The following is a 13156-nucleotide window of genomic DNA, read 5'->3' as shown; positions in this document are numbered from 1 at the left end:
AACTGGGGCACCCCATTTCATGGACCAGGGTCCTTTACTGCATAAAAAGGTAACTGTCAGACGTATCCAGCTCTGCCTCTTGACTGTCATGATGCCACCAGCTGCTTTTAGTCCTGATACCGTGTCCTCCCTACTCTGATGAAATGAGCCCCTGGATTATGAGCCATAAAACAAACATTTCTTCCCTTCTTGCTTCTTGTTGGGGGCTTGGTCACAGCTGTGAGGTAAGTAAGCATTAGATCCTTTTTCTGGCTGGCATGTAGCCTCTCTGTCTGCCCTGCAGCTTCTTGCTGAGTCTCTTTATTTTATTTTATTATTATTTCCTTTTTTTTCATTTCTGAGAAAATTTTATTAGCCTTTTGTATAAAACTTATTTGCCAGGAAGGATGATCCCATCACCCTTCTGCTGGAACCAGCGCATGACTTCCTCTTTGCTGACTCTGGGTTTGGCCCCAATGCAGCTGGTCCTGCGCTTTTTGTCTGTGGTGCTGAAACCTGGCCTACCCAGTTCACACAGAAGTCCAGGGCATAGATCCCAATGCTTGGGTGATGCCCAGATCAATGTGTTCTTGAATCCCAAAGCCAAAGCTTCCAGTATCTGAGAAGTTGTTTTTCTGTAACTCATACTCCCACTCCTTCAGGCCTTCCTCCAGAATCTCTCCTGCCTTGGCTCCCCAGACAGTGCAGAGAACAGCAATCTTCTCATTTCTCTGGGTGCCAAAGGACCTGACGTTGTATCAAGCTTTGGAAAATACGGGTGTCTGGCCTGTGAGCTGCGCCAACACCTTGGCTGCCCAGGTCAGTCTGTCTCCGCTCTCCCCAACACAGGTATTGAGGCAGAGTATGGGATGGGAAATTCCCACATGGTGTTTTCCTTTTCACCTTGATCTTGCTGAACCCCTTCCTAGAATGGGAGGCGACATGGCAGAGTCTTTTTATTTTAATTGTAAAGACTACTTTTATTGACCTATTTGTGTGTGTGTGCGTGTGTCTGTCTGTCAGGTTGGAGTTAGTTCTCTCTTCCCATCTCGTGGATCTTAGGGATAGAACTCAGGTCCTCAGACTTGGCGGCCAGAGCCATCTCTCAGGGTCCCATTGCTGTGTCATTTATCTTGGTCACGCCTTCACTCTCCTCTTTTACTTTCCCCTCATGGTTCCTGTGCTTCCATCCACAGTATTTCTGGCTACAACTGATCTCCGTTCTCTTTCCATTGCCACTACCCCACAGTGCTTCCTTAGGCTGTTTAGTCGCCAATGTGTTTGTGGTGTTCCACTCCTTTGTGAGTCTTTGCTTGCATCACAGCCTGTAGGGAAGGCGCAGATGCTGCCCAGAAGCTGCTCACACAGATCCTTATCTAGGAACTTATGAAGACATTACTAAATGCCTACAGCCTAATTTACTACCAAGGTGCCTCAGGATATTACTCATTTGTTATTAGTAACTGCTCCAGGCAGGATGACTAGTCAATTCAACGGAATCTGATTCCTTCTCTGCTAATTCTGTGACCTTGTTCATAATCAAAGCTTAATGCTCTGCTCACTTGCAGGGGATTTTGCACATGGGCTGCAAAGGTGGATCCCACCCAGGACTCCTTCCATTCAGCAGAGGCTGGGAAGGCACAGCCTAGGAGGGCTGTGGTGCTCTTGGAGAGATGGACCACACAAGAGGGAGCTGCTAGGGGGATCAATGCACTCTTGCCAAAGTGAGGCAGGCTGTCACACCTGTTTTATTTTCTTCTCAAGAATCCCACTGGGAGACCTTGTTATTTCTGTGGTTTAGAACTGAAGACAGGCAAAAGGCTGTATCAATTATGTTGAAGGGCATGCTCTGGAATCTCTTGGGTCAAGAGGAGGAAAGAGACTGTTTCCACATGTCACAACCCATTTCATGACTGTGGGGAAATGCTCATCAGACATGGCTGAAGTCTCTCCCCTGGGAACAGCAGGTGTCTCTAACAAATAGCCATGTCAAGCCACATAGATGTTCCAAAGTTCATGAGGGGAATGATAGAGACCCTAAGGCTCCTCTGAACATAAGGTTAGTGTCAACTGTTAATTTCCCTGCTAATGTGAAGCTAGTCCACTTGAAACTGAATGAAATGAAATGAAATAAAATGAAATGAACTTCAAAATTTAGTTCTTCAGTCATGTTAGCCACATTTCAAGTGCTCTGCTAGCTTGCATGGCTAGTGTTAGTTATTTAGGCGGTGTTCTTACCCTGTGAGGAACACGTCCCAAACACGACAAGACCACAGAAGAGTTTTTATTAAAGAGGATAGAGGTGACAGGCCTGTGTGAAGCACACACATGGGTGATGAGACAAGAGAGAGAGAGAGGAGAGAGAGAAGAGAAGAGGGACCTGTGCAAAATGGCGCTGGCTTTTTAAAGAGTGGGCCACACATGTGTACAGGACCGCATGTGGCTACTCCACACATGCGTGTAGATTACATGGCCGCGTGCGCTTTATGCAACCATGTAAAGCCACAGAGTCCTAGCCATGGGAGATGTTCTGACCTGGAAATGGCTATTTTGAACCGGAAATAATTAGGCGGTCCATCGGGCAAGCCCAACCGTGTGGATATGTGATTTCTTATCAGCTAGGGGCTGTCCTATTGTATGTATAGTGAGACTCTACAGCAGAGTTGTGTCTGAGCCAAGGAGTTTCAGGCATTGCTGTCGGTATTGCATGTCTGTTGGGTGTTCAGAACCAAGGCTGCAGAGACATCTAGGTGTAACAAGGTTGAGTGGTACAGAAACACCTTGGATTGGTTGCCTATTAGATTTTGAATCAATTCTTTGGTCATTGTGTACCAACTATGTGGCAACTCCCAAGTTCAGCTACATGACCTCCAATTTGGTCATTGCAGCCCACAGATTAAGAGGTTGTCATTCACATCATACAACTTAGATATTTCTCTCAGCCAAATGCATGCTTTTTTCCTTAAGGCATTTTGTTTAATGTGTCATCTGAAGAAAACACCAAGGGACTATTTATCTGTTATAGTTGAAGGCTGGCGTGGTAAGCAAGAGTTAGTTATTTATTTTCTATTGTTTCTTTATGGTGGCTAGTATCGTTCCCTGATCCATATGAGTTATTTTTGTATGTGTGGTTGTGTGAATTTAGATTGCCTCGATATGGAAGAGGTAGAGAACTCAATCATTCAAGAAAGGGACGACTGGGGAATGACGCACTGTAAGTCTCCTAACTGTTCTGTGACATTTTTTTGTTCCTACCTCTTCTCCTACCTTAAATCAGAGCTTGTGTGTGCCAAAAATAGACCACACAGTTCAGTGCAGCTAAAGCTTCCACAAGGCTTTGAGGGAGGTTCCTTTGAAATGACTTAAGATAGATTATGGTGGCTATCCAACGTAAAGTTTATTATTCATTTCAACTGGAAGCTATGTGTTTGCCTCATAGGAATATGTAAAGATGAGATTAATTTTAAAAAGTGCTAAATAGCAGGAAACAGGAATAAACAGAAATAAAATATATTGTGGCATGTGAAAAAAGCTGTCATCTTTATTTTTTATCCCTGGGCTTCACAGATTAGTATCAGCCCTTGTGATTTTTTTACTAAATCCCCTTTTGGAACACAGTCTGCCATGACTGACTATCATTTACGCCGTCTCCTCCCCTTACCATCCAGAGGTTAAAATCATGAGAATAATGAGTCCAAATACTGTCCCCCAGCTTCACCTCATCATGATAGTCTTTTTCAGTGATGGCTGAGGTGGGATGGCTCATCATATAACTGTGTTGACCAAAAGTCACCTAAGATGGCATCTTTCAGCTTCCTCCCAGCAAAGAAGAGTTTGGCCCTTGGCTTTCTCTAAGGTTTAATAAAAGCTCCCCAAACAGTGCTATTATTTTTCACTGAGATTCAAGACTAATTCATTTTTCTCTTCTATGGCTTTAAACTTTAAAAATGGAAATGTAATTTATGTACAGTGAAATGCACATATTTTTAGTATATGCTTTGATGAGTTTTGACAAACACATATATCGTATAACCCACTATCAAGCAATAGGAGATTTGTGTCTCCTTAGGAAGTTCACGCCACCCTTCCTCACCCCACCCTTGCTCCTCCACACATGAGGACGGATCACTACAGCTTGTCTTGGATTTTATAGCAGTGCAATCATACAGCATATATCCTTTTGAATCAGGCATTCCTCATTTTCTATGAATTTTAATTAAACATTAAAACATTGGAAAGATCATTGGTATAGAGGCTAATTTAAAAAATCTAAAGAGAATGATATGGTCTTTTGGAAATAGCTTTATAATTTCTGACTGCATGACCACATGGGTTTTGACAGGTTAGTTACACTCTCTGAGCTTCAATTGCTACTTTAAAAAGATCACCTTGCAACATTTTTCCTAGGATAAAATAAAATTACCATCATTTGTGGAGTGCTAAAATATTGTCCATTCCTCCTTCTTTTAGATGAGTGTGTTTTATAGCAGGAACTAACCAGTCATTTTGGCCAGTTGTGTGGCCATATGTTAACACATCTATTCATTACAATCAGTATATATGAATGCCAGTTGCTAAGTAGGCTGAGTCAAAATTATTTTTTTATATAGTTGTGTTTGTGTGTGTGTGTGTGAGAGAGAGAGAGAGAGAGAGAGAGAGAGAGAGAGAGAGAGAGAGAGCACCCATTGAATTTTATACTGCATCTCCTATGAAAAATAGCATCCATTATCTTTTATAGTCAGGAAACAGAAACACAATGTGGACTTTTAAAGATCAGACCCATAGCATTAAAGAGTTCACTTCTAGTGTGGTAATACTATGTCCCCAGACAAGGGGGAGTCTAGGACCCTCTAGTCTTGTGACATTGTACCCAGGAGAGTTTTCAGAGCAACTTGAGACCCAAGTTGAACAGATGTGTGCCTTCACTGAAGCGGTCCATATGCCTTCTGTCTCCTGTCCAGGTGGTGCTTGGCTGCAGCCTGAGTCCATCCTTTATTGATTCATTTGTGAACAGGCTGTGCTGTTCTAGCCACTTCTGTGACTCCCATAAGGCAGAAAGTATTCTGGGCACTGGAAAGTCAGCAGTATGTAAAATGGGAGGGAGGGAGGAAGGGAGGGAGGGAGGGAGGGAGGCAGAGAGAGAGAGAGAGAGAGAGAGAGAGAGAGAGAGAGAGAGAGAGAGAGAACACATCTCTACCCTGATGGAACGCACATTCTGACTCAGGAAGATGGACAGCAAGTTCATTTACTTATTTAATATTCTGGTCAGCAAGTACTTTGGAGAAAAATAAAACAGAGAAGAGAAACATAGGTTTCTAGAACATGGTATTTGTCTTTCTCAATTTATAGAACTCATAAATGAAGGAGGAGAGGAATGAACTACACAGACCTGGGACAAGCTGGAAGAGAGAGGCTCTAGCCAGAGAGAGAGCAGGAGTTCAGAAGCAGTGGGGCAGTAGGGTGCTTGGGTATTTTCTAGGAACAGTTGGGAAGCTAGTGTGAGCTTGGAGCAGGCTGAGCCAGAAGAGAGGGATAGATAGGAGCCATAGTGAACCAATCATGAGTTCTGTACCAATCTAAGGGGTTTGGATTTTATTGTGAGTGACATCCAGAGCTGCTGGAGGATTCTGAGTGGAGAAAGTACATGATTGGACTTGTTATTCTAAGTGCTCATTCTGGCTTCTGAAAAGGTCTCATGGAAGCATGGAGACCAGTTAGTAGGCTGACACAATAGTCTAGGCAAGAGGCTCAGTTTAGATGAGCACAGTCATGGTGGGGGTCATGAGAAGTGGGTTTTGCATATGACCCACAGGACTCGCTGACAGATGGGCTGTTGTTTGTGTCAGTGGTTTCCTCTTGAACCAGTGGAACAGGATCTTCATTGACTAAGATAGAGGTGGCAGAGAGGACAGGCTTGGGAAAAAACACTGGGATATTTTAGATATTTTGGATGAAGTGGGTTGAGATGAATAGAGATGCTGGATAGATGGACAGATATGTGAACTGGAATTTAGGGACAAGTTTTCAGAGATGAGGGGATGTTAAAAGCAGAGCCTAAAGGAGCATGCTTCAAGGATGGCAGAGACGTGTTAGCAGAGAAGAAGAGCAATGAGCCCTTCATAGCTGATGAAATGTACAAATCGCTATTGATTACTGGAAAGTTGTTGGAAAGCCTTTGTTCTGTTCTTACGGGTGAATATTTTGTGCCCTTTCCAGCTTGTTCTTCACCTACACACATCTTGCTAAGGAGTTTCTTGTCTTATCTCTAGGATGAAAACCAGCAGTGCACACCACTTGCGCTGGAGGCCTCATAGACCATCAGGCACCAAAGTTACAGCAGGTCTCTATTCCTTTCAACTCTTTAGGAGGTGAGGGAAGGCATGGAGGGGAATATAAAAACAAAGACCTCACTTGTGGGCTCTTGGATCTTATCAGTGAGAGGAACCTTCAAAAGAATTCTGTCCTCATGTGAAAAGGAAAAGATAAGAAGCATGCCAACTGCTTTGCTTTAATCCATGACCTTGGGAACCACCTTCATCTTCCAGCCAGAGAAATAACATTTGTTGTTGAATTGTGTGTAGACAGAAACCACCCCCCCCCTCCGACCTAGATCCGATCATATGATCTCTGGGTTGTTTGAAAAAGTCACTCTGTGAATAACAGAAAGATGAAACTAAAGATAATGTACCTGCAAATGTTTGTTTTTTTCCCCCCAGTCATTGTGGGTGTATAAACATCTTGAAACTTGAGTGAAATAAAAGACAAATCCTGTTGATAATGAATTTATATTAGACACAGCAGGGGTGGCTTATCTTACTCCATAATGTCATGGACATCAGGAGAGGAGACAGGAAGTCTGACAGCTGGAATCTTCTGGAGGCTCACTTGCTAGCTAGCTCACCTACCACACCCAGCAGACACTAGTACAGTTTCTCTCCATAGGGCTTTTGCATGTGTCTGTATTGTTGGCTTTGCCTGTGTACCCTCCCCTCAGAGAAAGTACTGGGCTCCCTGTCAGGCCTCCCAAGTAAGGTGACACAAAATAGAAAGAAGGATTCTTTTTTTTTTCCAAAAAGTTCCTGACTCATAAAGTATTAATATTGACCCCAAAATTAAATGGGGTTTTCAAAGACCAGAGCTTTGCAATTCTAAAAATATCATGCTGAGGTTGAATTTCATTGATTGGCTTTATTTTAATCAGCCTTGGAATATTGGAACTGTAGACTATTAGACAATTGAGTTTCTATATGCCAAATAACCTCTTGTGCTGGATGTTATGTATTATGTCGACTTGACATGGGCTAGGGACTTCTGTGGCTTCTGCTTCAGGTCCTACCTCTACTTTCCTGTTCTTATTTCCCTCAGTGATGGAGAGTGACTTGAGAGTTATAAGATAAAAGAAACTCTTCCTTCCCCAAGTTGCCTTGAAACACTAATACCAAAATTGGTACCAGGAGTGGGGTCTGACTTATAATAGGTAGCTGATGTTCAAGAGTGACTGTATTTAAACAGACAGTCTGGTAAATGCTGTATCCTCTATTGTGACCTAAATCAGAAGTCACACAGTATCACTTCTGACATACTATAATGATAGAGGCATTCTTAAGCTTGTCTAAGATCAGTGATAGGGATATTGGTGCCACATTTCAGGGGCAGAAGTACCAACCACGTTGTAAGGTGAAACAGGTATGAGGACATTCATTCAAAAATATAGTCTGTTAGCTTTTAAAGCAGTAGGGTTCTATATGCCTATTTTATATATCCTTAGCTTTGGCTAACAGTCCCCTCAACACAACCTTTCTTTTCTTCTCTGACCTTGTCCTCTGTCAGCCTTCCTAGTATTCTTCCCTACTTTCCCATTTCATGTGCTTTACTGTCTGTACACACCCTTCCTCAGATCTCTTCCCTGCCTCCCAACTCTCATGACGCCTCTCTTGATATGTGGCTTCTTCTGATACTCACTTCAACTTAAACACAGCTGTCTGAAGATGTGAGTCTAAGATTTGCACATGTGTAAGAATCTAAGGCACTTTTCTCTAGGCCCAGGTTGCTTTATTCAGTATATTTTCTAGTTGCATTATTATTATTATTATTATTATTATTATTATTATTATTGCCAATTTACTTTTAAGTGCTGAATAGAATACTATTGTGTAAGTGTACCATATTTTCATTATCCTCTCATCTGGGACATGTAAGTTCATTCTACTTCCTAGCTCTTATGAATAGAGCAGAAATAAATACAAATATGTAAATATCTCTATTATAGCCCTTTTCCAAGGAATGGTTGCATCATAGGGCAGATGCAGTTTTTAACTTTTTGAGAAACCACACTGATTTAAATAGTGACTGTAACAGTTTATACTCCCAACAACAATGTAGAAGGGTTTTCCTTTCCTTACATACTTACCAGCATTTGTTGTGACTTTTTGACATGAGACAGGATAGCAAAAACATTTTAGTTTGTGTTTTCATGATGGCTAAAGATCTTAAACACTTTTATTTTATTTTATTGAGACAGGAGCTTACTGTGTAGACCCGGCTAGCCTAGAGATAGCTATGTAGACTAGGCTGGTATTGAACTCACAGACATCTATCTGCCTTTGCTTTCCAAATGCTGGGATTAAAGGCATGTGCCATCATACTTGGTATGCTGTTGAACAATTTAAATATTTATTTATTAGTTACTAGCATGGCTTATTTTTTAATTTGAATGTTTATTTTTTTGATGTTTAGTTTTTTGGGTTCTTTCTTTCTTTTAGTTATTAATCCTCTATCAGACATATAATGGCAAAGATTTCTTGTTGATATCAACTTTCCATGGAGTTTACATGAACCAGATGCTTTTAGTTTTCAAAGTATCACACAGATTCATCTACTGACTTTATTTTAAGCAGTTTTGAAATATTGGGTTCTTAGAATACTGGAGCATCAAGTTCTACAAATGTTGAGATTTGGCTGTACTAATGCAGGCATCCAAGGGAATGGAGGACTCTATGAGAAGACTGTGGGGTCCAGGCTGACTTAGTAAAGAGTGGGAAGTATTTTGTAGTCAAGGGAAAGTTGGTGTTTTAGTCAGAGTTCTCTAGAGGACCAGAGCTGATAGAATAAACACACACACACACACATACACACACACACACACACACACACACACACACACACACACAGTGACTATACATATTTATACTCCCACCAACAATATATAAGAGTTTCTGGAGTTGGGGATTTAGCTCAGTGGTAGAGTGCTTGCATTTGTCATGATTTTTTTCAACACTGCTGTGGTAGTTTGAATGTAATTGGCCCCCATAAGCTAATAGGGATTGGCATTATTAGGAGGTATGGCTTTATTGGAGTAGGTGTGGCCTTGTAGGAGGAAGTGTGCCACTGTGGGGATGGTCTTTGAGGTCTTCTATGCTCAAACTACAGCCAATGAGACAGTTCACTTTCTGTTGCCTGTGGATCAAGATGTAGGACTCTTAGCTCCTTCTCCAGCACCATGTCTGCCTGCATACCACCATAATAATAATAGATTAAACATGTGAAATTAAAAGCTACCCCATTTACTGTTTTCCAAGAGTTTCAGTGGTCATGGTGTCTCTTCACAATAATAGAAACCCTAACTGAGACCAACTACTATAGAGCATCCTTTCAAATGAACAAATACTGAATATTTTCTTAGCCAAAAATAGGATTTATTTATTTTTTATTTTATGTGTATGGGTGTGTTTGCCTGCTAACCATGTGCATGCAGTACCCACAGAGATTAGAGAGGGTGTTTGATCCCCTGGAACTGGAATTACAGATTACTGTGAGTGGCCCTGTGGGTTCTGGGAACCAAGCATGGGTCCTCTGAAAGAGCAGTCAGTGCTCTTAACCCTTGGGCCATCTCTCCAGGCAATATGATATCCGCAGATCATTTAAAGCCAGTCTTCAGGGAGTTTTGTTGCTTTTAAGTCTGGAAGACAGGTTGGCCTGGAGGCTCTTAGTTGCCCTTTATAAAAATAATCATTACTTAAGAGCATCTTAATTCTTTTTTTTTTTTTTTTGTTGATGTTGTTGTTGTTTGATGTTGAGTATTTTTAGCCATTTGTGATCTCATATTTCTTGAACTCAAGGTATTCTGTCTTTGAACTCCCCACCAAACAATCAAATATAGTTTAGGGAAATGCTGTCTGCCTTCCTTACTTTCAGATACTAGAAGAGCCTGCTAGGTGAGAGCTGATGCAGGGCAGCCCAAGGAAATGCTGCACCCCTCTCTAGCTAGCACAAGGACATTGGGAACATGCTTGTGAGCAGACATATGACTTTTAATAAAAGCTACATTCCCAGAAACTGCACTGAAAGAAATCTCTTTATTCAGATCAGCCAGCTTTTGTGCATTCCCACAAAGGTTATTCAGGATTACTTCTTCCTCAAGCTACCTTTGTGATTGCTTGTTCCTGTAGACTTTAATTTGCCTCAAGCAGGTTGAGTTAGAGCAAGTCTTGCTGTGGGCTCTTGCTATAGCCATGCATCCCAAGCTTCTTGCCGTATGATTTTTCTGATATCATATCCTGGGGTTCAGCTCCAGATTTAAAATACACAATTTCTGGAACTTCCTTCCTGATGTGAGCCGCCCTTGACCAATGGGAGAGAGAAGGGTGTGGGTACCACTTCCCTAGTTTATCTCTAGGGCAGACACTTGTAAGATGCAGCTCCTGAGGCTCCTTGGAGTATCCTGGTAGGTCAAGCAGAGGGTGCTGGCAGAATTGGCCAACTCAGCAGCACGCGTTTGTGTCGGCTCTGACTCCTCCCTGTCCCATGCTATTGCTGACTGGGAACTGTAGTCTCCCAAAATGCAAAGAAATGTTTTTGCCTCACATTCTCCTTTGGTGTAGAACCAAGGCTAGTGTAGAATTCTTTACAAAATAGGGGCTAGCATTTCCTCTTGAGTCTTGCTTCTCTTGTTAAGCTGTAGCAAGAGTCAAAGAAAGAGGTGAGCAAGCATTCCTGGGTTTGTTGTAGGTGTGTGAACAGCTATGCCAGAGCACATGACTGTGTGAGAAAAATGGCCGTAGTAATTTTTTGACTGTCTGCAGAAAAAGAGAAGTGGATGAGCCAAGCATCATTTATATCTGATGGCACCATGCACCCTCTCACAGTGACTGGTGGTTCAAACCAAACATTCCCTTTCTATTCTTAGTTCAAGTTCTTTCCGACTCGATACCTGTGGCAGAACATTTGGGGAAGGATGTTAGAACTGTTACAAAGCTGATAATCTGGTTTAAATGGAAAAGTTGGAACTATTGCTGCTTGAGATAACTTATACTTTATTCCCATCAATATAAAGAATTAAGGGCTGGTTAAATTGAGAATGATGTAATATAACTTCTTTTTGTTCAGAGCTAGAAACTTGTCTAGTTAGCCCTTCCGTACACTGTCAGCATGGCTATTGTGAGTGTATAATTTTAGGAACTTGAAGGAGAAGTTGGGGCTGGGACATGAGTTGCTGGTTAGATGCATGCTATTCAGTGTGAGGACCGGAGTTTGGATTCCCAGGACCCAGAAAATGCCATGTGGCAGTGGTGGCCCACCTATAGCCCCACTTCAAGAGAGGTAGAGACAGGGGATCCTGGAGCATTCTGGAGCTCTAGACTAGCTGATTCAGTGAGCTCCTGAGCCAATGAGATCCGGCCCCAATATAAAAGATCAACACCTGTGCACCTGCTTGCATGTGGGAAGAGGGGAGAGGGCTAGAAGAACTTCATAGGTAAAGCTTGGCCCTTACAGGCTCTGGAGAGTCACAATTGTGGAGAGGGAGCCTGGTGACCATTTTAACAGTCAGTTCTCGAGGAGGAAGTGACCTGCCCCCAAGATGAAATCTCATTGTAATCTCAGTGGTATGGATAGGCTACAAGAAGCATCAGAGGAGAGAGCTCCTTCAAAATTTTCCGTTCACTAGGGATGTTCAAATTGTGTTGTACTCACTTGATACCTTGTTCCAAATGGTTGCTAGTGCTAGATCTTGAGTAATATCCTGGTGCCGAATGGTCTCCTCCGCCACCTGTCTCTGCCTCTCTCTGTTGTGTATATTTGGTGTATACATGTGTGTGCAGGTGTGCATGCCTGTGTATGCTCAGAGAGGCCAGAGAAAGAGATCAAGGGTCCTGCCCTGTCGTTCTCCACCGTATTTCTCTGAGACAATCTCTCACAGATGGTTCTATCTCTCCCTACCACAGCACTAGGGTTATGGACATGCATTTATCCACACCAAGCTTCTTACTTAGCTGTGGGATCCAAATTCTGGTCCTCATGTTACACAGCCAATGCTTTTACCAATGAGCCATCTCTCTCTTCAGTCTGGTTCTTGTTTCTTTATGCTTTTTTTTTTTTTTTTTTTTTTTTTTTTTTTGGTGTGGAGAGAAAACCTGGAATCACCCCTTTTCCTTGAGGTTGCATTGTGTGGGTGATTATCCATCATGGGATCCCTCTTGCCTTCTGTTCCACTTAGATCACTCCGTTTTCCTTGATGACTCACCAGATCCATGACTGCGCTTATGTTCCCTTTTGAAATCTTTCAGTAGTACAGCAGCACGCAGGGAATCTTAGACGTCTATGGGGCTGTAATTACAATGACAAAATAGAAAGCCAAGCAGAGTGAATGAATCAGAGATGCTATGGCCTCCCACAGACCCAAGGACAGAGCGGGGGAAGTGGGGGAGGGGGCCAACGTCTTGTAGGCCTTTTGACCTTTTGCCTCTGTCCTGGTTAATTTATTTGGTCGACTAGACTCAAGCCAGAGTCATTTGGGGGAAATGGAACCTCAACTGAGAAATTTCCCACACCAACGGGCCAGCGGGTAAGCCTGCAGGGCCTTTTAATGAGTAATGATAGACGTGTAAGGGCCCGGTCCATCAGGGACAGTGCCATCCCTGACACTTAAGTTGTATAAGAAAAGAACTGAGCAGGCCAGCAAGCAGGGTTCCCATGTCTTCTGCTTCAGTTCCCGCCTCCAGGTTCCTGCCCCATCCTCCTTCAGTGGCAGACTGTTACGTGGAAGTGTAAGACGAAATGCATCCTTTTCTCCTCAAGTTGCTTTTGGTCATGGCACTTTATCACAGCAATAGAAACCCAGCCGAGACAGCCTTTATTTTTCTGCCTCATTTCTAGCTTATTATTTTACCTGGATTGCTCT

General features: G+C 42.6%; 1 pseudogene; it reads right to left on the bottom strand.

Moving 5' to 3' along the window:
• Positions 1-370: 370 nt before the first annotated feature.
• LOC118587647 lies at positions 371-3745 on the bottom strand (annotated as a pseudogene).
• Positions 3746-13156: the final 9411 nt, after the last annotated feature.

Source organism: Onychomys torridus, chromosome 7 (genome assembly GCF_903995425.1).
Source record: "Onychomys torridus chromosome 7, mOncTor1.1, whole genome shotgun sequence".
NCBI classification, from domain to species: domain Eukaryota; kingdom Metazoa; phylum Chordata; class Mammalia; order Rodentia; family Cricetidae; genus Onychomys; species Onychomys torridus.
The sequence above is the reverse complement of the archived record's forward strand: the minus strand, read 5'-3'. Positions and strand labels throughout refer to the sequence as shown.